The sequence below is a fragment of the Haliotis rufescens genome, unplaced genomic scaffold, assembly GCF_023055435.1.
Source record: "Haliotis rufescens isolate VD_foot unplaced genomic scaffold, xgHalRufe1.0.p SCAF_10, whole genome shotgun sequence".
NCBI classification, from domain to species: Eukaryota; Metazoa; Mollusca; class Gastropoda; order Lepetellida; family Haliotidae; genus Haliotis; species Haliotis rufescens.
This window is the reverse complement of record NW_025963780.1, coordinates 40,970,852-40,995,727: the sequence shown is the minus strand read 5'-3', so window position 1 is coordinate 40,995,727 and position 24,876 is coordinate 40,970,852.

Genomic DNA, 24,876 nt, shown 5'->3' with positions numbered 1-24,876 from the left:
TTCCAGCTATATGACGGCGGCGGTTTGTAAATAATCGTGTATGGACCAGACAATCCAGTGATTGACATCATGAGCATCTATCCACGTAATTGGGATAGGTTGACATGCATCAACCATGTCAGCGAGCCTGACCATCCGCGTAATGAAGAACGTAATAGAAGAGGCTCGATGACGAGCTGATGAAATTTATGACTACTTTGAAGATGTGGAGCAGACTGAGGATGATGGGGTGTTAGTTGCCGTTGCACATTTCCTCGTTGATCCGGTCTATCCGGCTTGCAACGCGCCCTACGTCTTCAGCAACCCATGCTTGCCGTAAAAGGTGACTATGCTTGTCGTAAAAGGCGACTAAAGGGATCGGGTGGTCAGGCTCGCTGACTTGGTTGATGCATGTCATCATATCAAAAATGCGTGGATCGATGCTCATGATGTCGACCACTGGATTGTCTGGTCCAGACTCGATTATTTACAGACCGCCGTCATATATAGCTGGAATATTGCTGAGTTCGGCGTTAAACAACAAACTAACAATTCAATGTACAATGATAGAAACAGCTGGGTACTCTCCCAGTGTACTCAATAGAAAACAGCAAAATCTCTATCCCATTTTGTCTATCTTTGTTATCATACCAGGTCGATCTCTCCGGCATGATATATGTAAACACACATAATGTAGCTCTACTGAAACCAAACATACTTTCATCCAACAGAATAGTAAAAGCATGTTCTCTGTATTGAACATCAATAACATATCTTACCAGTGAATATTTTATCAAAAGTATTTCTTCCAAATACCTCCAGAACTTCGACCTTTTTGTGGCTGGTAAAAAAACGTTTATATTCTTCTATATTATTATTTTATAATTTTATATTGACTATGTTTCATATAAAGCAACAATGTCATGTTCAGATACAAAAGAAATAAAGCCAATGTCGGTCAGTTTGTTGGTGAAATCTTCTATATTCCTTGCAATGTAAGATATGCTTTTGCATAAATTCGACCTTGACGTCAGCACCCGCCCCTATCCACAGCTGACGATGTTCCACTTGAGTCCCGATCTGTGACTGGAGCCGACAACTGAATCTCATCACCTTCCAGAGTAGTAGCTGACATGTCCTCAATAACGAGTCTGCCGTTCTTTTAATAGTCCCTCTTGTTCTCAGCTCTGAGCAAAGTCAGTTTCTCACGCTGTCGCTTATTACGAATAATTGCAAGAAACCGAGCAAAAACAATTAGAAACGTAAAAATAGCAAAAAGTAGCCTATATTTCCAATCAAACATTTTTTTAAAGAATATTTTACATTAAGGGTCGATTTGTACAATATAAACCCTTAATGTAATTTTTTTTTTTTTACATTAAGGGTTGCGCGTTGTTACTCTTAATGTATTTTTTTTATATTAAGAGTAATGTTTATCTTAAGGGTTCTAAACAAAGCATGGGATGCTGAAGGCCTATTCTACTCCGGATCTTCACGGGTCCTTAATTACGACATGAACAGTAGCCTTTTACGGCAAGCATGGTTTGCTGAAGACCTGTTCTACCCCGGATCTACGTTGTGATATTTGTATTCCGTCCAAACCTACCCTTCGGGACAGTTTTTAACAACTTGCAGAGATGAACAGGATTTATTGTTGATAAAACAAAATATTTCTTAAAGTGATTATTTCAGATATTAGTCGTGAAAAACCATCAGTTTATTGCTTTTGATTTGGTGGCTGGGGAAAACGATCGATGAATATTAATGAGACCCCCCGGGGTCACCCAGGTTAATATAGATCCCCCGTATCCCATGGGCGCGTTGCAAGCCACCAATCGCTTAGAGAAAGCAACTTACTCGCTCACCCGGGGTCTGCAACAGTTCGAAGCGCTTGCGCACTCTTCCAAAATGGCGGCGAAACCACCGCTTGGTTGCCTTGACGTAATAATGACGAGCTGATCAAATTTGTGACTACTTTGAATATGTGGATTCTACCGAGGATGATGGGGTGTCAGCTGCCTTTGCTCATTTCCTCGTTGATCCAGTCAAGAATTTCTTCTTCCGCTGTCAAAGTCAGCCGCCATTTTGGTTTGACAACGAAGCGGCCTCAGCCAGCGATTGTTTCGCTTGCAAGCGGCGTAAAGTTAGCGCACTGTTGTAAGGCGAATCGCTGTACATCGCTTGCAAGCGATTGGCGCTTTGCAAGGCACCCCATATCCTCCTTTTTCAGAAAACCTATGCTCAGAAATTGAGATTGGAACTGCCAAACATATCCTTGCAGTGAAGGGACGTAACTCTCCCCAGGAAGGGCAACGCAATTTCAAACTGGACCAACCAAGCCCCCGTTGTCTCACAGGGAACGTCATGGGAACGTTTCACCTGGGACGGTAAGGTGATGTGAGCTAGCTTTCACGACAAGTTGGTGGCGCATCGTAGAAGACATCTTCCCGAGGCAAGTGAGTTAACTGACTATAAAAGTCCAGTTTCCACGTGGAAACTGGACTTTTAAAGTCAGTTAACTCTCTTGCCTCGGGAAGATGCGTAGAAGACGGTCACTTGGTAGGAGTTCAAATGCCTATCTCCCAGTGTATAATTTAACCACCATTCTCTCTACCCAGGTGACAGTTTGATGAATGAAGCTATCACGAATGAAATTGATAAAAGAGACCCTACTGTTTTACGATCGATTGTAACTGACCCTAGGGGAGAAGTCTACACGATAACGACGTGGTGTAATTATTCACAACACTCACCGGTGTCGTAATTCGAGGATTCCCAGCTGATGGAACTGAGTGTGTTTAAATTGAATATTCCCTTTGTTAACCCTATTTTATTAAAAATATCATTTGTGTGGAGGAGAATAACTGAAACAGTTAAACTAATGCCTTATACATGTCCACTCTTAATACTCATGAAAACAGATGTTCCAAGTAAAAGGTCGTTTTAAACAGTCTGTCGGTTCTATTTTAATGGGTTTTGTTGTTGATTTATTTGTCAGTTTGATTGTTTAACGCCGTATTCGGCTATATTCCAGCTATATATGACTGCGGTCTGTAAACAATCGAGTCTGGACCAGACAATCCAGTGATTGGCATCATGAGCATCGATCCACACAATTGGAATACGATAAGATGTTTCAACCAAGTCAGCGAGCCTGACCACCCGATCCCGTTAGTCGCCTCTTACGACAAGTATAGTCGCCTTTAACGGCAAGCATGGCAAAAACTGTTGTAAGATGTCAACTTATGAATAACTATTAACTGTAACCAATAAATTATAATACCAACCTGATCTGCGTTTATTTATCTCTCGTTCGTTATCATAGTTAACATATGTCTATTTTTAAGTATATATACCAATACTAGAACGTTGTACTGATTATCTCGTCGCTATGACTAAAATAATGCCGAGGCGACGTTAAATGTTAACTCACTCACTCACCTGTACTGATAACGGAATGGCACATCATCGTAACACATTTACATGCATGTGCTGTATATACAACGATACTTTGACTCTATGGAACAGAAAATCGTACCCCGTTTGTTGCTGTATAACGGTTCCATCCTTGTTTTCAGACGTGCCATTCAAACAAATAAAAGAGAGAGAAAGAGAGAGAGAACAGTTTACTTTCATGTCACGTGTTTATTTTATATAATTATACAAAAATTGGCGCTTACTGATTAAGTAAAAACATCCGGCCAAGCTGGCCTACGAGACACGTCCATAAACATCCCCCCCCCCAAAAAAACAACAAAAAAAACCCAAAAAAAACCAAAAACAAAACAACAAACAAACAACAACAACAACAAAACAGAGGTGTATGTGTGTCGGCTTACTAGATGCTCGAGCAGGTGCATGTGCGTCGGCTTACTAGATCGATGCTCGAGCAGGTGCATGTGTGTCGGCTTACTAGATGCTCGAGCAGGTGCATGTGTCGGCTTACTAGATGCTCGAGCAGGTGCATGTGTGTCGGCTTACTAGATGCTCGAGCAGGTGTATGTGTGTTGGCTAACTGAGTGAGTGAATATTTATAGTCACATCGGCAATATTTTTCACCATATCGTGACTAAATCAAGTTAGACAGTAATAATACATACAATGTTATTATAAAACCTGTCGTCAAAGGACAGTAAAATAACTAGATTATCACAGATGTATATTTTAAAACTAGTATTGAACCATAAAAAGATATCACGATAAATAACAATACATTATAAAAACGGGGCTAGGGATCGCCAGCAACTAAAGGTAGGCCACCACACTAGGAACCGTGGGGACTTACAATACTTCTGCTACCTGCACGGTTCCCCAGCAGGAGTTACGAAATCCCCCAGCCGCTGGCGATTATAATCAAGTTTAGCCAAATTAAAACAAACAAGTATACTACGACTAAAACGGTAGTAGGAATAAACTTACTTCGAATGATGTGGTCTTACATACACTCTCGGGGGGACAATAATTTTACAGTACTATAACCCCCTTTGAGAATATAGCCACTAACAATCTCAGTTACAAGTTAAACACTACTGATACAGTAAAATATTAACTATGCGCACATATTCAAAATTGATCAAACAGTTCAATTTCTTTTAAAAAGCTGACACCCGTGAAGATTCCGGGATAGTTGGTTTGTTGTTTTACGCCGCACTCAGCAATATTACAGCTATATGACGGCGGTCTATAAATAATCAAATCTGGACCAGACAATCCAGTGATTAATATCATAAGCATCGATCCACGCAATTGGGATCGATGACATGCATCAACCAAGTCATCGAGCCTGACCACCCGATTCCGTTAGTCGCCTTTTACGACAAGCATAGTCACCTTTAACGGCAAGCATGGGTTGCTGATGACCTATTCTATCCTGGAATCGACCCGTGAAGACAACAAACCAACCAACCAATTTTAAAAAGCTAATTATTAAATGAGACGAAACATTATTAAAAAGATCCATAATTGATGTTGCACTGAAATATTTATCCCTTGTGATAGAAAAATCAATACAGTCAAGCAGTACATGCTTGACTTTCATTCTTTCATCGCAAGGGATACAGAATGGAGGATCCTCACCTTTCAATATATATTCATTCGTATATCTTGAATGGCCAATACGACATTGTCGCATAATGACCTCATCAAATCTGGACTGGCAACCCAAGTAGGTATAACCGATATTTGGTTTAATTTCATGTAATTTGTTGATACCTACTTGGGTGTCCAACTTCTGTTGCATGAGATCTTTAATGTAGCATCTAATAACAGGTTTAATATCACTGTGTGGGATTTGAAGTGGTGTCACAGATTTGTTGAGCGCTGCTTTTGCAGCTTCGTCAGCCATTGTGTTACCAGTTATTCCAACATGGCTGGGTAACCAACAAAAAACGATGCCGTATTGTCCAGTAGCAAGAGCATTAAACAATTCAATAATTTCGATTAAAAGTGGATGATTATATGACATGTTATGAATAGAATGCAGGCACGAAAGAGAATGAGAAAAAATGATAAACTTCTGATATTTTTGTTTACTTATATATTTGAGAGCTACTAGAATGGCATTGGCTTCAGCTGTAAAAATAGAACAATTATCAGGTAATCTGGATGAGATAGTCCTGGATCCAGTGACAGTGGCGCTGGCAACAGCGTCACCGTCCTTAGATCCATCTGTAAAGTTTGATTTGTAAGTATCATATGAGTTTCTTAATTCAGTATATTGTTTTTGATAAATCAGTTGGTTTGTTTCAGATTTCTTTAGTTTAGTTAGGGTTAGGTCCACCTCTGGTTTCACTAACTGCCATGGTGGAGAAGACAAAAGCTGAGTGGGGGCCATATTTTCAAGATTTATTTGAGCAGCAGAAATATGAGATTGTATTCTTATTCCAAGTGGTGGGATAAGAGATGAGTTTTTATTGCAGAGATTTTCGTAAAGGGGATTAAAAACACAGTGATATACTTGATTCGCGTTATTAGAATGTAATTTCGAGATATATTGTAAAGACAATTTAATGCGACGGTGATTTAGGGATGGCTCGTCAGCCTCCACATACAGACTATTACTGGGTGAAGTTCTGAAGGCACCAAGGCAAAGCCTCAGACCTTGATGATGAATTGTATCCAGTAATTTTAAATTACTTTTACAGGCTCCACCATAGATGATGGAGCCATAATCCAGTTTAGATCGGATAAGTGCTCTGTAAAGTTGGAGGAGCGTTTTCTGATCTCCTCCCCATTTGGAATTTGAAACAACTTTAAGCAAGTCGAGTGCTTTCAGACATTTATTTTTCAAATACTTGATGTGCGGTAAGAAGGTCAAATGATGATCGAAAATGATGCCCCAAAACTTGGCCTCCTTTACAATTTTAATAGGAGTGCCAACTAAAACTAGTTCTTGGTCTTTATGAGGTTTGTATTTTCTGCAAAAGTGGATACAGTTCGTTTTAGATTTTGAAAATTTAAAACCATTTTCTAATTACCATATATGGATTTTATTTAGTCACAATTGTAGTTGCCTTTCGACAGTATTCATATTTTTACCACGGCATGAAATATTAAAATCATCCACGAATAGAGATCCATCAACTGAATCGTTTAAAACCTTAGAAAAGCTATTTATTTTAATACTAAACAACGTGACTGACAAAATACTGCCTTGTGGAACAACCTGATCCTGATTATAATGATCAGACAGGGTAGAACCCACACGAACTTGAAATTGTCTGTCTGATAAAAACTTGGATATAAATTGAGGCAAACGGCCTCTCAATCCAAAATCATGTAAATCTGTTAAAATACCATGTTTCAAAGATGTGTCGTATGCTTTTTCTAGATCGAAAAAGTTAGACACTGCATGCTGCTTGTTAATAATGGCATTCTTAACGAATGGCTCCAGTCTAACTAAATGGTCAACAGTACTTCGATTTTTCCGAAATCCACACTGAATATTAGTAATTAGATTATTAGATTCCAAGTACCATGTTAATCTATTGTTGACCATGCATTCCATGGTAGCGCAAACGCAGCTGGTCAATGTAATAGGTCTATAATTTGAGGGATCATTATGATCCCGACCAGGTTTGGGTATGGGAACAACTATGGCATCATGCCATGATGATGGAAAATTTCAAGATGTCCAAATGTCAAATATTAAAAGAAGGGTTTCTAAACATGTTTCTGGTACGTGCTTCAGAAGTTGATAATGTATATTATCAGCTCCTGTAGCAGTATCATGAGCTTGCCCAAGGGCAGTATGAAGCTCATGGATTGAAAATATTTCATTATAATCTTCCCCATTCTCAGATTTAAAATTAATAGATTTCTTTTCTTGCTGTTTTTGATACTTACTAGATGCTCGAGAAGGTGCATGCTTGTCGGCTTACTAGATGCTCGAGAAGGTGCATGCGTGTCGGCTTACTAGATGCTCGAGAAGGTGCATGTGTGTCGGCTTACTAGATGCTCGAGCAGGAGATGCATGTGTGTCGGCTTACTAGATGCTCGAGAAGGTGCATGTGTGTCGGCTTACTAGATGCTCGAGCAGGAGATGCATGTGTGTCGGCTTACTAGATGCTCCAGGAGGTGCATGTGTGTCGGCTTACTAGATGCTCAAGAAGGTGCATGTGTGTCGGCTTACTAGATGCTCGAGCAGGTGCATGCGTGTCGGCTTACTAGATGCTCGAGTAGGTGGATGTGTGGCGGCTTACTAGATGCTCGAGCAGGTGTGACATCAGATTGGCCTCTCCGCCAATCGTGGCTGTTGGTGACAAGCCCCTTTTTGTGTTAGGACAAGCAACACGTGATCACACAAATTGCAAGAGTTGCAAGTGTTATCTGTTATGTTTTAATTAGAAACTGGCCCGTATTGAATTTAAACAAACTGATTACTTGATTGGTTGGTTGGTTTGTTGTTTAACGGCGTTCCCAGCAATATTTCAGCTATATGGCGGCGGTCTGTAAATAAGCGAGACTGGACCACTGTATCCGGTGATTCATATCATGAGCATCAATCCACGCAATTGGGAACGATGACATCCATCAACCGAGTCAGCGAGCCTGACCACCTGATCCCGTTAGTCGCCTCTTACGACATGCATATTCGCCTTTTACGGCAAGCATGGGTTACTGTGGGCACTTCTTCCTTTGCTACTTACACTACAATGCGAAAAGCCTCCACAGAAACTACACGGGATCTGCATGGAAATTTTGTAACGTTAAAAAGTTTCATTAATGACCATATCTATCATAGTTTGCTTCCACTTGTGAATGTCTCCTCAGTTCTCAGCTTAAAACTACGGAAGCGTAGTAGGGCCACGGTGAAATTGTTTTTGTCTAAGTATCTCCTACGCAGGACTTATTATCTTCTACGTAGGACTTAGTATCTCCTACGTACGACTTACTATCTCCTACGTACGACTTACTATCTCCTACGTACGACTTAGTATAGACTAGAATAACTATCTCCTTCGTAGGAGATAATAAGTCCTACGTGGGAGATAGTGAGTCCTACATGTACGTCGGAGATAGTAAGTCCTACGTAGGAGATAATAAGTCCTACGTAGGAGATACTTAGACAAAAAAGAAATTCATCGTGGCCCTTCTACGCTTCCGTATAAAACTGTTTGACACAGGTAGTGTATTTAAACTTGTACGTATATATGGAAGCATATGCATAGGATGAAGAACACTTGGTATTCGTCAGTCAACATCTCACATGAATCAAACAACTTTGTAGTGTCTAGTCAACATCGTATTGGACACCGCATGTGCACAGGAAAGCTGTTGAGAACAATCAGTCCCGATTAAAAGCTAATTTTTTTATCATTACCTTCTTTACATTTATTAATGAATTATTGTGTTGTTTAATTAACCTAAGTGCTCATGTCAGCGACAGATTTCAATACGCATGTCTTGGTTTCACCCAGCCTGTGTCCACAACACCCGTGTATCATAAAATACTTTAATGTTTCGCCCGTGTGATCTAACGTTATAACATTTCAGGGCACAACCATCATCTAATACACAAACATATGTCTTATACATGTTTCTGGTGCCTATTTCCACAAACAGGACCGTTTAGCCTATACAAGGAATGTAACAGTTCATCTTCCAGGTACCTGACTCACTGTCGGTAATATCGGCAAATAAGAGAACTGTTAAAAATAACCCCGCCGTGATATTGCTGGAATGTTGCTAAAAGCGGCGTAAAACCATGCTCACTCACTCAGTGTTAATAACAAAACTAACGACGTACAATGAAATTTTCCAAGTCGACGCTGACACCGCGGTAGATTGGACACAGTTACTTGCACACCGAATAGGTAACTCCTACCAACAGGGTGGGGTTGTGGTTCAAAGCGAAATGGTCGACCCCCCCTTTTGCTTAATAAATGCTGGGCGGCGCCTTTGTTCTTGCTTCCAACCACAGGAGTCCGTATCTAAAAATAGACGCCCTCATGCATATTCATGACCATCTCGCGTGTGGGAGATGGTCATGAATATGCATGAGGGCGTCTATTTTTAGATACGGACTCCTGTGTTCCAACCAAGCATGTAGTAGAAGTAACCAATGATCAGGATTCTTTCTTGTTGCTTATCAAGGCACCAATTCATCTCGCATGAGTTTTTGTTTTATGTATGTGTGCGGCGTTAACAACAAACAAAGACAAAAATTAGTTGCTTATTAGGCCACAGACTGTCGCATGTGAAGATAATACATCTTTATTTAAGTTAATTGGCAGCAGGGTAGATTATTTACAATTTACACGATACAGTGCATATATGTGTTCAGCAAAATACAACTAGATATATGTTATAACACACTTATTGTTGTACTACTTAACAAACTTGAATTTAAAGACATTTGGATTATTGTGATAACATCTAGGTAACAAATCATATCTATCGCTGAAATCCACGAGCATAGCTATGGTGCTGTCAAATCTAAATACATATTCAGGGACGGCCAGTTTTGACTTACTAAGTGCCATAATGTGAGTTTATTCTCAGACATGTTAAAAGTGATTGACCCTACAAAATATAGCTGAGAACTGTCTCTCGGACGGTTTTGGGTGAAGATGTATTTTATTACATAATACTGGAGAATATTGAAATTAGTGGCTGTCATTTGCTCCAACGTTCTAGGGGGAACGGGTGGCCCAGTTGTCTAAGGCGCCGCGATTCGCTGTGCAGAGTTGCGTCCCTTGGGCACGCCAGAAAGCTATGATTGTGGGTTCGAATCCCGGTTCGCCCCAATAATGTTTCTAGGTTTATCAGCACCATACCCGTGCTCGTGGGTTTCCCCGAAGTGGTAAACGTCTGAGGCCTGCATCACTTCGGGCTTTCCTCCCACATTAAGCTGACACGCCGTGATATAACTGGAATACTGTTAAAAGCGGCGTTAAACCCAACTCACTAACTTGAACGTTCTTACTGCCAATCGTCTCAACAGGACCATGTCTTTGGTAACATATCGACTCCCTGTATTTAGTTGTCAATCGGTAACATTCATTATACTGCTGGGCAAATATATCAGATTATTCATCTATTGTTGCAAGCTTGACTGATTGGTTTACACAACAAAAAATCTGATCATGAACTACTGAGGCATTCAAGCACCTGTATTATTAGAAAAAAATACACGTGAAGTAAAGCAGCCATGTTACATGTAGTCTCCAACAAGCTGGTAATAATTTCGTCGCAACATGCCTGACATTTTGCTGGGGTGACGTAACATTTAAAGTCACTCACGGACAATATATATTTCGCGAGTGAGTGGGACAATACCCCACACTGACGTTTCCATAGAGAATATATAAATAATTTATACAGTTATATTTACAATTTGACAAACTATAATGATATGAATATTCAAATTTATAATCACTTGTAATCACTTGTCAATTTCACAAAAAAAATGTCACCAGCTGTACAGATAAACACTTTCGTCTTTGACACAGACAGACAAACAGAAATTTTATTCATAGATGTTTATCCTCACTTTGCCACCACACTGCCGGGGATTGAATTAACAATTACTGCCAAAAACGCTCACAGAAGTTAGTGAGCAAACTCAACTGAATATTTTACGAGTATCCATGAAAACCTATAGGAGCCCAGCAGTTTCCTGAACTGAAAAAAACCAAAATCCTAATGTGCCCCATGGCGGGGAATAGTGATAACGCTGTTTTCTTGTGAATTGTTACTGAACTCAAAGCTCATCAATTTCCAAGTATACATGAATAACTTTGTTCTTTTAAAAAAGACCCGTGAAGATTCCGGGGTAGAATAGGTCTTCAGCAACCAATATTTGCCGTAAAAGGTGACTACGCTTGTAGTAAAAGGCGACTAACGGGATCGGGTGGTCAGGCTCGCTGACTTGGTTGATGCATGTCATCGATCCCAATTGCGTGGATCGATGCTTATGATATTAAACACAGGATTGTCTGGTCAAGACTCGATTATTTACAGACCGCCGTCATATAGCTGGAATATTGCTGAGTGCGGCGTTAAACAACCAACCAACCAACTTTTAGGTAAAGTGAGCATACAATCGTATGTTTTGCTTTATTTAGGAGAGTAGATGGAGACCAATCAGTGGCACTTCATGTACGTGTGAGTGTGTTAAACTAGGTCAGAAACCAATGCATACCCTTAAAGTGACAGGGCATATTGGTGACCCGCCTGCTTCAATTATAAATGTTAGACAGCGTTAGACACATAAGCATACAGTTACTGTTAGAATTAGCATTAGTTCTAGATATTTAGTTTCTTTCATTTGAGGTTTAATCATCTTTCCTTCACATAATCACGTTTAGTTCCTTATAGATCTTCATAGTTTTTTAATAGGTTATTACGTTTAGTTCCTTGTTTCATTCAAAAAAGCCATACAAATTTAAGATTAGTTTTCAATTAAGTTAAACCACGCTCAAATATTCAGTTCCACTGCGCAACAGTCTGAGTGCGATAATTTCATCAAATTCATACAATAGGCTGTGAACAACCTTGAAGGCAGTAATTGCAGAGCAGTTAATTATAATTATGTGAGATTTATATTTTCAGGGCAGGTATGTCACATGAAACTATTTATATCAATGGCTTCTTTCCCTTCGCCGGCGGAAAGAGGTTATTTCAAATCAGACGATCTTCGTCAGTCGTGCTTCAGTACAGGACTTGTCCACAGCTACGACGTCACAGCATTATCACCTGATACTTGAAGGTAAATAGTCAAGCTTTGGATTAGGTACATGACGATACATCAAGGTTGGTTGGTTGGTTGTTTAACGCCGCACTCAGCAATATTACAGCCATATGACGGCGGTCTGTAAAATAATCAAGTCTGGACCAGACAATCCAGTGATTGATATCACGAGCATTGATCCACGCTATGGGATCGATGACCTGTATCAACCAAGTCAGCGAGCCTGACCACCCGATCCCGTTAGTCGCCTTTTACGACAAGCATAGTCGCCTTTGATGGCAAGCATGGGTTGCTGAAGACCTATTCTACCCCGGATCTTCACGGGTATATATAATATCAAGTTATGATTATTTACGAGACGATCCACGTTATCAGGCTACGTGTACAATGGCTTGGTTGGTTGGTTTGTTCCCGATCCCGTTAGTCGCCTTTTACGTTTGTTGTTTAACGCCGCACTCACCAATATTTCAGCATTATGACGGCGGTCTGTAAATAATCGAGTCTGGACCAGACAATCCAGCGATTGATATCGTGAGCATTGATCCACGCAATGGATTGATGACATGCATCAACCAATTCTACCTAATAGCATCACACCAAATTTAAAAACAAGCATTTAATTATTCACATACATATTTAAAATTTATTATACAGACCAATTTCTTTCAAGTAATTTATGATGAGATGCCCGTTGACACGGGAAAAGAGATCTTTTAGATTTACACTTTGATAATGTGAATCCCTTGCAATTGCAAAGTCCACACAGTCAAGCAATATATGCTTGACGGTGAACCTTTCATCGCAAGGGATACACTTAGGAGGTTCGTCATCATCTGTCTTAAGCAGATATTCGTGTGTAAACCGACTGTGGCCAATACGACACCGTCGTAAAACGACCTCGTCATGTCTTGACTGACAACCCAAGTAGTTATGACCGATTGTTGGTTTCAATTCGTGTAGTTTATTGCTTCCTACTTGGGTGTCCCACCTCTTTCGCATGAGATCCCGAGTATAAGATTTGATGGTTGGTTTGAAATCACTGTACGGGATAAAGAGTGGAGACAACGGTTTTTCAAGAGCTGCTTTAGCTGCAGTATCGGCTTTTAAGTTACCTGTTATGCCTACATGACTTGGTAACCAGCAAAAGACGATGTCACATTGGCCAGTAGAAAGATCATTATAGAGATACTTTTAAGTGCCTGAAGGCATGATAATGAATCGGAGAAAATGATGAAATTTTTGGATTGGTTTTGATGTTTGATATAGGTCAAAGCTGTAAAGATAGCTTTGGCCTCAGCAGTAAAAATTGAACTAGTATCTGGTATTCTTGAGGAGACAGTTCTGGATCCAATGACCGTGGCACTTGCAACTTTGCCACTATCCTTGGACCCGTCTGTAAAAATGGACCTGTGAGAATTATATTTGGAGCGTATTGGTTATATGATTGTTGATATACCAAAGGATTGGTATCCGACTTTTTTAGATTGGTTAGAGTGAGGTCTACTTCTGGCTTCACCATCTGCCAGGGAGGAGAAGACAGAAGACGGTGAGGTGAAATAATATTTAAATCCAATTTAGCTGTAGTGATGTGTGGTTGAATTCTGATTCCAATTCGTGGAACCAGGTTTGATAGATTTTGAAACAGGTTTTCATATTGAGGGTGGAACACACAATTGTATGCTGGATTAGATTTATTTGAGTGCAATTTAGTGATATATTGCAGTGAAAGTTTAATGCGGCGCAGTTCGAGTGAAGGTGCATCGGCCTCCCCATAAAAACTGTCCACGGGAGAGGTCCTTAAAGCTCCAAGAAAGAGTCTTAGGCCTTGATGGTGTACAGTGTCCAATTTTTCTAAATTGCTTTTGCAGGCTCCACCATAGACAACGGAACCATAGTCCAGTTTGGAGCGTATTAACGATCTGTACAAGTAAAGGAGGGTGGTCTGATCCCCTCCCCACTCGGAATTTGAAACGACTTTTAACAAGTCGAGAGCCTTCAGGCACTTTGCCTTGAGATATTTAATGTGTGGTAAGAATGTGAGATAACGGTCTTGGCCTCCTCTTCTACCTTGATAGGAGTACCATCTAAAAATAAATCTGGATCCTTGTGAGGTTTGTATTTACGACAAAAGTGAATACAGTTTGTTTTGGATTTAGAAAATTTGAAGCCGTTTTCGTTGGCCCATTTTTGAATTTTGTTAAGACAGAGCTGTAGCTGTCTTTCTATTGTATTCATATTCTTACCACGACAAGAAATATTGAAATCGTCCACAAAAAGTGAACCATCAACGCTATTGTTTAATACTTTAGTGAGACTATTAATTTTGATGCTGAAAAGGGTGGCATTATAACCAGGATGGTATTATAACCAGGGAGGCATTACAACCAGGATGGTATTATAACCAGGGTGGCATTATAACCAGCATGGCATTGTAACCAGGATGGTATAATAACCAGGGAGGCATTATAACAAGGATGGTATTATAACCAGGGATGCATTATAACCAGGGATGCATTATAACCAGGGTGGCATTATAACCAGGATTGTATTATAACCAGGGTGGCATTATAACCAGGATGACATAACCAGGGAGGCATTATAACCAGGGTGGCATTATAACCAGGATGGTATTATAACCAGGGAGGCATTATAACCAGGGTGGCATTATAACCAGGATGGTATTATAACCAGGGTGGCATTATGACTAGGGAGGACTGTATATTCATTTCCAACATAATGTTTGTAATTAAATGTTTGAAACAACCGGGATTTGGAATATTATTACAGAAAAGGATATGACCATTAATTTCGAAGTAATTTGTAATTTTAAGAAAGTGATTGATTCTATGTGTGAGAATTAGCTGTTAAAGCAATTGAGAGCAATTAAATTTGTATGATTTAAAAGAGGGAATTATCTCCAAAAGGTTAACTACATTGCCAAATGTTAAAAAGGCATTTTAACCAGGGAATTGGAACGTTTGTTTCAGAAAAAAACTCACATTGGCATTGGTATTAAAACCAGGGTGGCATTATAAACGACATTTTTTACTGTGGCAATCCGTTCTGAGAAAAACATGGCATAAACACAAGGGTGGCATCAAAGCCGGGGAGGACTGTACTGGAGAGCGCTTCCAAAGCAGATTTCCCATAGGGTGGACACACATGACAAGTGAACAAATTGGCAATATGGGAGGAATAATCTGTATTTTAGATCTTCATCGTTCAGTTGCCGGCAACTCCCTGTTTCCCTGTGCATCTAATTCCCGATTCTGTGCATGTTAACACGCAAATCGTTTTCATCGTTGGTTGTACAACCGTTTTCATCTTGATGATGTAATTATCACATCTGGAGCGTTAAAGTCTTCTATCAAGTGTGATGCCATGCGTTGCATAGGCTCAGGAGATTTACCCGAATGAGCAGTTTGTAGTTTTAATGCAAAACAACCCACCTGCATGCATGGTGTATCACAAAGCCGCATCGATTTCAGAAATAAATAATTTATCAATTGCATGCAATGTTCACGTGTCCCTCTCCCCAAAATACAAAGCTATTTTGTAGGATTTCATAAGCCATTTCCTGCTGACAATCGTTCACTTTCAACGATTTGTTTCATTTCAACTTCTCTCAATCAATCTTTATTTCACATACTTAAAGGTCACAGGCCTATAGTACATTGCGAATTGTCCAGTAGTGAGTGTCTTGTATTACAAACAGACCTTTATCCAACATATTTTCTAAAGTTCAAAGCGTGAAACATATACATTGATGGGTGTCGCAAATGTATAACCTTTTCTGTTGAAATGGGTATACTAAAGTTTTATAGAAGATGAGAATTGCTGAACATATTACGTTGTAGCTCCGAAAATATAGGGCAAACAAAACGTCTCTCCTCTTCTAATCACATACATTACACACTAAAACACAGGACTATTACCTTCCCCAGAGGCACGTGTTCTACAGTCAAAGAACTAATGACTACCAGTCTTTTTAAAACCCAACTGTTAATTTGATACTATTTCGCAGTTAAAATCATTTACCTCGTTCAATTAGTTTTTTGGACACCACTCGCAACGAGTTACATCGTTAATGAAGTCATTTTGACATTTGGTTCCCCATCATAGACTCTCTCTGATACTATTGTGAATACGAAAATAACTCGTTGTGATATGCGATACACTAAATGAAATCTGACACAACATCCGTTAAGTCGTAAAAGTTTAAATTCAGAAAACGGAAATGTTAAAAGAAAACCAAATCATTTCAATCATCAAAGGACATATTTGTTAAGAGCAGCATGTGCTTATGTATCACAATCAAAACGGAATGATACCATTTTATGTTTGTTTGTTTGTTTGTTGTTTAACTCCGCACCCAACAATATTCCAGCTATATGAAGGCGGTCTGTAAATAATCGAGTCTGGACTAGACAATCCAGTGATTGATATCATGGTTGTTTGGTTTGTTGTTTAACGCCGCACTCCGTGATTCCGAATGTTTAACATCGTCTATATTTCTATTCAGTGGGATACACGTTTGAAACGGTTTTTTGGTTTGGTTTGTTGTTTTACTCCGCACCCAACAATATTCCAGCTATATGACGGCGGTCTGTAAGTAATCGAGTCTGGACCAGACAATCCAGTGATTGATATCATGAGCATCCATCCACGCAATTGGGATCGATGACATGCATCAACCAAGTCAGCGAGCCTGATCACCCGATCCCGTTAGTCGCCTTTTACGACAAGCATAGTCACCTTTTACGGCAGGCATGGGTTGCTGAAGACCTAGTCTACCCCGGAATCTTCACGGGTCCGTTTGAAACGGAAGGCTTTCCAGAGCCCGTGAGAAGTACTGCCGTACAATCGAGGGCATCTGGTCGACATGCCATAGTTCTCTGTTCATTTAACAATTTTGGAATCGCGACCTTTGTCAAAAGATTTGTGTAGTTTAGAACTCGCCAATTTTAAACTAGTGCCGAGGAGCTCGAGAAAGCGGCTTATGATTGGATAATGTTGAGTTTCGGTTAGTCATTTAATAGGTCAGTTTAAGTTCGCGAAAGGTATTTCTGACGTTATCTGTAATGAGATGTCCTCAGATCTTTGATGTAGAGTTAGCGAGCACCAAGATCTGATTTTAATGAGAATGCCCGGCGGCGTGGATCGTTCCTCGCAAAAGAAAGCACTGGATTCAGACTCGATTATTTACAGGCTGCGGTCATATAGCTGGACTATTGATCAGTGGGGCATCATACAACAAACACAAGGTTTGATATTTATGTCTAGAATCCTCAGGTTAACTCTATATCTTTCATGTAATATTCCACCATCAGTCTGATCTCAAGTTCGCCTGTGACTGAAGTTTAACACCACTTTCAGTAATATTTCAGACCAATCACGACGAACGACAAAACAATGCACTTCCCACACAAGATCTATGAAGAAACATTTATCAATACTTTTTGTTTCAGTTTCGGCGGATGATTGATCTGATTATTCTCTGTCGTCTCGTGTTCCGATTGCAACCTAATATGTTCGAAGAATTGCAACATCCGTATCGCAATTCGATGCATCTTTGACAAATTTAGGGATGCTTCGCTAAAATTTGTTTGTTTGTTGTTTAACGCCGCATTCAGCAGTATTCCAGCTATATGACAGCAGTCTTTAAATAATCGAGTCTGCACCAGACAAACCAGTGATTGACATCATGAACATCGATCCACGCAATATTGGGATGGATAACATGCATCAACCTAGTCAGCGGGCCTGGCCACCCGATCCCGTTAGTCGCCTGTTACGACAAGCATAGTCGTCTTTTATAGTCCAGTGAATATAACATTTGACCTGGAACAAATTGCAAAAGAATTTAAACAAGCTGTATTGCAAAGAGAAATGATTGCATATGAACATATCAAAATGATAGAATAATCTAATTGGTGGAAATATCCTAATTTTTACGTGAAACAGGACAGCAATTAAGAACGTTGAAATATTGTTTCCGGGTCGGTCACCATAGGTGAAAAGGGGGATCATTTCCTGTTGACGTCGTTTTGCAGTGTGCATTTGGCAAATAATCAGTTGTCTTGGTAAGTAAAACAGTGTATAGATATATTTCGAGTTCAGTAAACGCATCATATGAATTATCAAATTGATAACCTGAATCCTAGCAAAACAATGACCTGATTCCGGGGTAGAATAGGTCTTCAGCAACCCATGCTTACCGTAAAAGGCGACTAACGGGATCGGGTGGTCAGGCTCGCTGACTTGGTTGATACATGTCATCGGTCCTAATTGCGTGGATCGATGCTCATGATGTCAATCACTGGATTGTCTGGTCCAGACTCGATTATTTACAGACCGCCGTCATATAGCTGTAATATTGCTAAATGCGGCGTTAAACAACAAACCAACCAACCATAATAAATGTACATGAACTCGCACTGACGTTGATGATGCACGGTAATGTAAACATGACTTTGCATGTTGTTATTCACATTTTATCGAGTGAAATATCGGATTATATGCATTTTGTATACTTCTTTTTCGATAATATCAACAGATAAGGACTACCTGAACAACTTTGTAAATTATTTTAACATATTTCATACGTCTGTAGAAAGAAAAACAAACTATGGAAACGTTTTCGTACCAAAATTCAACATTATTAATTTGCGCACAACATTTTATATGTTGTCTTTTCCTGATGTGTTTTTTGAAGCAAAGATATTCCTCACTATAATTGCTTTTCTTAGTAGCATTTTAGTCCGGTCAATATAGTGTCAAATCCTACTAAACCCACCACAAATTGCAACAGAAATTATTTCTCCTGTTTCATGAACAGAAAACATACCCTTACAACATAGTAAAAATCTAGGAAAAGCTAAGTTGGGGAAAATTGTTTAGTTTGGGTATGATCTTTAGGGGGTAAATCAATAAAAAATAAAATAAAAAATGAATGTTTCATTTTTTGTTTAACAATATCATGTTACATATCAAATGAAAGCTTGTGTCAAAAGCAGTCCTTTTGTATCTATAGTTTGTATCTTATCTGCATAAAACTAATATAATCTGCCTTTGGAATTTTTTTCGCGAAAAACACATATTCACATTTATTCATATATATAGTTTTTGTTTGTCTTAACTATATCTATTCAATAATATTAACAATTGTTTATTTGTTTAAAAACCTTCATATTGAAACATTTCCCTTTAAAAGTTAGATGTCAAGTAAAGGTCATCAATAAATGTTGACAAATATAAGTTTCCCGACAAGTAGCACATCAGCAGCCATGGAGACGGGCTAACAAGGTCATCACCACACTCCGTCGCAGTGGTGACTCAGCATAACACCACTGCCACAGGCTAATTTGCATATCACGTGACCGGACTTTTCTCTTGTTTGTAAACAAACGCGCTTTTTCAGAAATCAGTATAGAGCGAACTAATGTAAGTATTTGGGGGCGCTTTACATATTGTTTTGCATAACTATATAGATATGCTACTACAACTGCGACAGTGAGTTGCATGACAATATATATTTATGCATCAAAGTGACCGTGTCGCTAGCTCTCCATTGCGCTTCGATGACAGCACGTGGAGCCGTACAACCAATGTAAACATAGGATAACTACGCAAAAACAAGTAGATTTTTACGTATTTGCATACTTTCTCAATGAAAGTTAACCATTCTTTGACATTTGTTTATGAAAATGTGTAGACTTTTCAAACATGAAACGGATGAAAAGCATATGCAATATCTTGAATGGACTGTGAAAGATGTGACGAATCGTCACATGTCGCTGGCCTGTGGCAGAGGTACTATGCTGGCTGGCTGCCGGCCGCAAGGAACTCTGGGTAGGAGAGTGGGTCATCACCCAACACATATTTGGCACCATTCTGTCGTTTTCATGTCCAGCAGGTATGTACCCATAAGTAGTTTACAAGATAAACTATCATGGATATCATAAACAAATGAGATTCTGTATAAAATTGACTAAATCATGAAATATATCAAGATAAAGAGTCCTCTGTTTGTAAATGTGTCATGCCAAACCTTTTTGAGCTAAGTACTATGTACCTAACAACAAGGTCCACTTGAGTGATTTACCTGGAACCTTTAACCGAAAGGTATTTTTTTTTTTGTAGTAATCTTTTGCATTTGAAATTTTGTAAAGTACTTTACAAATTACATTTTCTGGTTACTTTAATTATCTGATGTACCTTGTGAAGTAAGAAAATGGTTAGGACTGGGACATCATGCTAATGTTAACGTAACTGAACATTGGCCTGGCACCTAAAATTTAATTAGACAATTACAACAGTTTCTTTGTTTCTCATACCTGATAGGGATGTTTCTGAGCCTATAATGATATTTGTATTTAATAAGATCCATTACTTGCAAGTTGTGTACTCCATGGATAAGTGTCCTCTCTGTCAAGACAATTTTACAGATGACAAGGAAACTGTTATTTTGGGAGAGAAAGGAAGCCGCGGAGTAAACAAAGCTAGTTCTGCCCGCTGTGACTCAGTATGCGTTGAGGCAGGTCAAACTGTGCTTACAAAATGTAGGAGTAATTATTGCAATCCAAATTATATTGCAAGCAGCAAAAAACCTGAAAAATTAAATTCTTACAATTTGTCAAGAACACGTTCTCAAGAACCTACTTTCTCTTTCAAAACAAACTGTTTGTTTTGTGGAAGATCTGCAAAATATTCCAGTAAGAGGAAGATTGTAGATGTTTTTCCTGTGAGAACTAAAGAATTTGGAGACAAGATTAGAAGTACATGCTTGACAAGAAAGGACAGTTGGAGTGAGAAAATATTTTTGAGATTAGAGTTTACACAAGATCTCCATGCTGTTGATGCTATATATCATCAAACATGCAGTGTCAACTTTAGGACAAACAAAGATATCCCCCGTCAATTTTCCCCCCAAAAAACTAAAGTTAGGAAGACAACATGATTTGAAAAAGAAGGAAGCTTTCTTGAAGACAGCTGAATACCTAGAACAAGTTGATGATGAACAGGTCTCAGTTTAAGATCTCACAATGAAGATGCAAGAGTTTCAAGGTGATACTGATGCCTATGGATTGACCTACATGAAACAACAACTACTAGAATATTTTGGTGACAGAGTTTTCATAACGGAAATAAATGGGAAACCAAATGTTATGACACTCAGAACAACCGCATCAAAGATATTACAAGAACATTATCACAAGCCAAGAAGTGAAGATCCTGAAAAGGAAAAGATGAGACTGTTACAAACAGCATCTAAACTAATAAAGAATGATATCAAATCTATGAATGTCCAAACCAACACATATATCCCACACCAGACGAGCTTTCTAACATTTTGGGCAATGAAGAATATCTTCCCTTATCATTAGAACTTCTACTACAAACCCTCTTTGTTGGAAAAGATATCAACTTGAAACTGGCCTCTATTGGACAGGCTATTGCCAAAGCTGTAAGACCACGTCTTCTTAGACCTACCAAACATAACATCTGGCAGATTTGTACAATTTGTTGCTGACAACGTCGATCATAATGTCAGGACACTAGACGGCCGTAACACATTCCACGGGATTGGCATCATAGCAACCATAACACCAGGAACCAAACACCAACAACCTATTCCAAGAACAGAAGTTGCAGCTGATGATTTAGCTGCAATTGGAAAGATTAGGATTAATTTCTACAAACAACCATTTGAAATGAGATCAGAGCTGAAATACACACAGCTTCCAGAATTTGCTGCATACGATCCAACATCATCGGTTGATTTGTTATGGAAGACTGTCTCATCTCAGGAGAACCGGAGGTGTAGTTGGCGCAACTGTAATGTTTGAGGGTGACATGATCATTCAGTCCAAGAAAGAACAATTCCTTGCGAACGCCAAGAAGAAACAAAGATTTCTCAATCTCCTGAGTGACAAAATGAAAGAAACAGGATGCACAACTGTCCATGCAGAAGAAGATGCAGATGTTCTCATTGCAAAAAACAGCCGTGGAGCAAGCACAGACATCACCAATTGTAGTGATTGGAGAAGATACTGATCTTATTGTCCTGCTATGTTACCATGCAAGAGTAGAATCACATGACATTTTCTTTCATTCTTCACCAAAGTCAAATTCAAGAAAACCAATGAAGATATGGGACATTAACGCAACAAGGAGAAAACTCGGCCACACTGTAACCCAGCATTTGTTATTTATTCATGCCATACTGAGTTGTGACACAACATCTAGAATTCACAGCATAGGGAAAGCAGTATCGTTGAAAAAATTCCAGTCAAGCCCTGACTTCAGAGGGTATGCTAAGACTTCAGAGGGTATGCTAAGACTTCAGAGGGTATGCTAAGATGTTTGACAAGCCAGTGCAGGATATCACCAGAGAACAGATAATAATAACTGGAGAAAAGGCTCTCTTGTGCCTTTACAACAGCTTACCAGGTGAAGATCTAAATGACCTAAGATACCGTCGGTTTTGTGAGAAGGTCGCATCAAGTATGACTTACGTCACCCCTCAAAGATTACCCCCAACCTCAGCTGCTGCTAAATTTCACAGCATGAGGGTCTATCACCAGGTGAAGCAATGGAAAGCAGTGGATGAAGTTGCAGCAGAAGAATGGGGTTGGAAAGTTATTGATGGACGAATGATTCCACAGACAGATATGCCAGCAGCTCCCAAAGAACTACTCACCATAATCAAATGCAACTGTAAAACGAGAATGTGTGGTTCAAACCAATGTAGCTGTAGGCGTCTCAGATTGCAGTGTTCTTCACTGTGTGGCGAATGTCGTGGCATGTCTTGTTTGAACTGCCAACAACCTGAGGCTTTTGAAGATAGTGAACTGTGATTAATACATGTGTTTACCTGTAACTATACATGTGTGTGTGTGCTATACTGACAACTGGATGGGATGTATCCGTCAGCATATGACCGTTTCTTGCTGTTTGTGACAAGATAGATTACTGTTATTGAAAGCTGAAAACAGATTTTTGCTGATTTTGATCAAACAAAACAAGATAGAATATGAAAAGGTATAGCATAATGAAGCCTGTATTAGTAGCTTTTATTTGACATGTTACACAGTTAACATTGAATAATTTAAAAAAAACCCAAATATTTATAATATTTCTATGAAAATACTAGTTATCGCCATACTAAAGATGACAAAATTTGAAAATGTTCCACCACTTAGATTTAACTGGGTTTTGGTATGATGTTAAGGAAGGCTTGTTAAATATTAATCAACTAAAAAACATTTCTGTTGCAATTTGTGGTGGGTCTATAGTTATTTTGACCGGACTATTTGGAAATGTAATGTAATGTATATTTATGTTATTTCAGATGTAAATCAGAATGTCACAGCCTGGATTGTTTCTTGGTGCTAGTACTACTTCTGTCTCCCGGTGTCCCTCTGTCTTGTTGGTGCTGTGAAACGATCTTACTCATTTTTCTTTGAAAAATCATAACCTGCAGTATGTTTGATCTCCACTTAATTTTCACCATCGTGTTTAAATTTGGATCATTGTAGTTAAACTAAGTTCATACAAATGTATGAAGATGTTGTTGAAGTAAGTTATAAATGTCAACAACATGTACACATATTAAACAAAGAATGAATATTTGTGGTTTTACTGTAGAAAACCTTATGTATTTATGCCAGTAATATGACCCAAAACGTGAAAATGATTTTCTAACTATCCGATATTTCTCTTCAGATGCAACACCATGGATTGCAGCGGTCACTGTGTGATTTGTTAAGAAACATTAATTGATGGACGGCCAGTTGTGGTTTTACGTGAAGAAGGCTTTGATAAACACAGCAAGTGAACAACGAGATAAGCCTGTAACTGTCAGTGATCTTGTGGTAAAAATGAAAGGTTTTGGTTGCAGTGAAGACTCTGAAGAATACGGCTGCAAGTACATGAAAAATAAGCTGAAAGAACACTTTGGCAATGACATCATCATAACAAACGTGAATGGTTTGTTGTTTAACGCCGCACTCAGCAATATTCAAGCTATATGACGGCGGTCTGGAAATAATCGAGTCTGGACCAGACAATCCAGTGATTAATATCATGAGCATCGATCCACGCAATTGGGATTGATGACATCCATGAAACCAAGACAGCGAGCCTGACCACCCGATCCCGTTAGTCGCCTTTTACGACAAGCATAGTCACCTTTTACAGCAAGCATGGGTTGCTGAAGACCTATTCTACCCCGGAATCTTCACGGGTCCCAACGTGAATGGCAGAAACGATGTCATGACATTCATCACTTCAGCCTAATCTATCCTGTCCTTTCCATGAAGGTTTGTTTAAAGCTTACAGACTCGGATGAAGAGAAACTCAGACTTTTTCAGACAGCAGCAAACCTCGTAAAAAATGAAATCAAAGCTTTGACTGTTACAAGGAAAGAATATCCAACACCTGATGCAATTGGTTCTCTGGAAAAAAACTAAGATTTTGTTGCAGAATCACTGCGTCTATTTTTAAGCTGTATATTTTCAGAGAAAAATGCAGAAGTGAAAATTGCATCAGTAGGCCAGGCCATCGTCCAAGCTGCCAAACCAAGGGCCATCATTGCTCCTCTTCAAATTGGATTAGCAAGCTGTGCAAATGCACCACCATTTTGCATCCAAGTTTCTAATTGACTCATTGAACAGACATGGATTCTCCTAATCATACTCTGA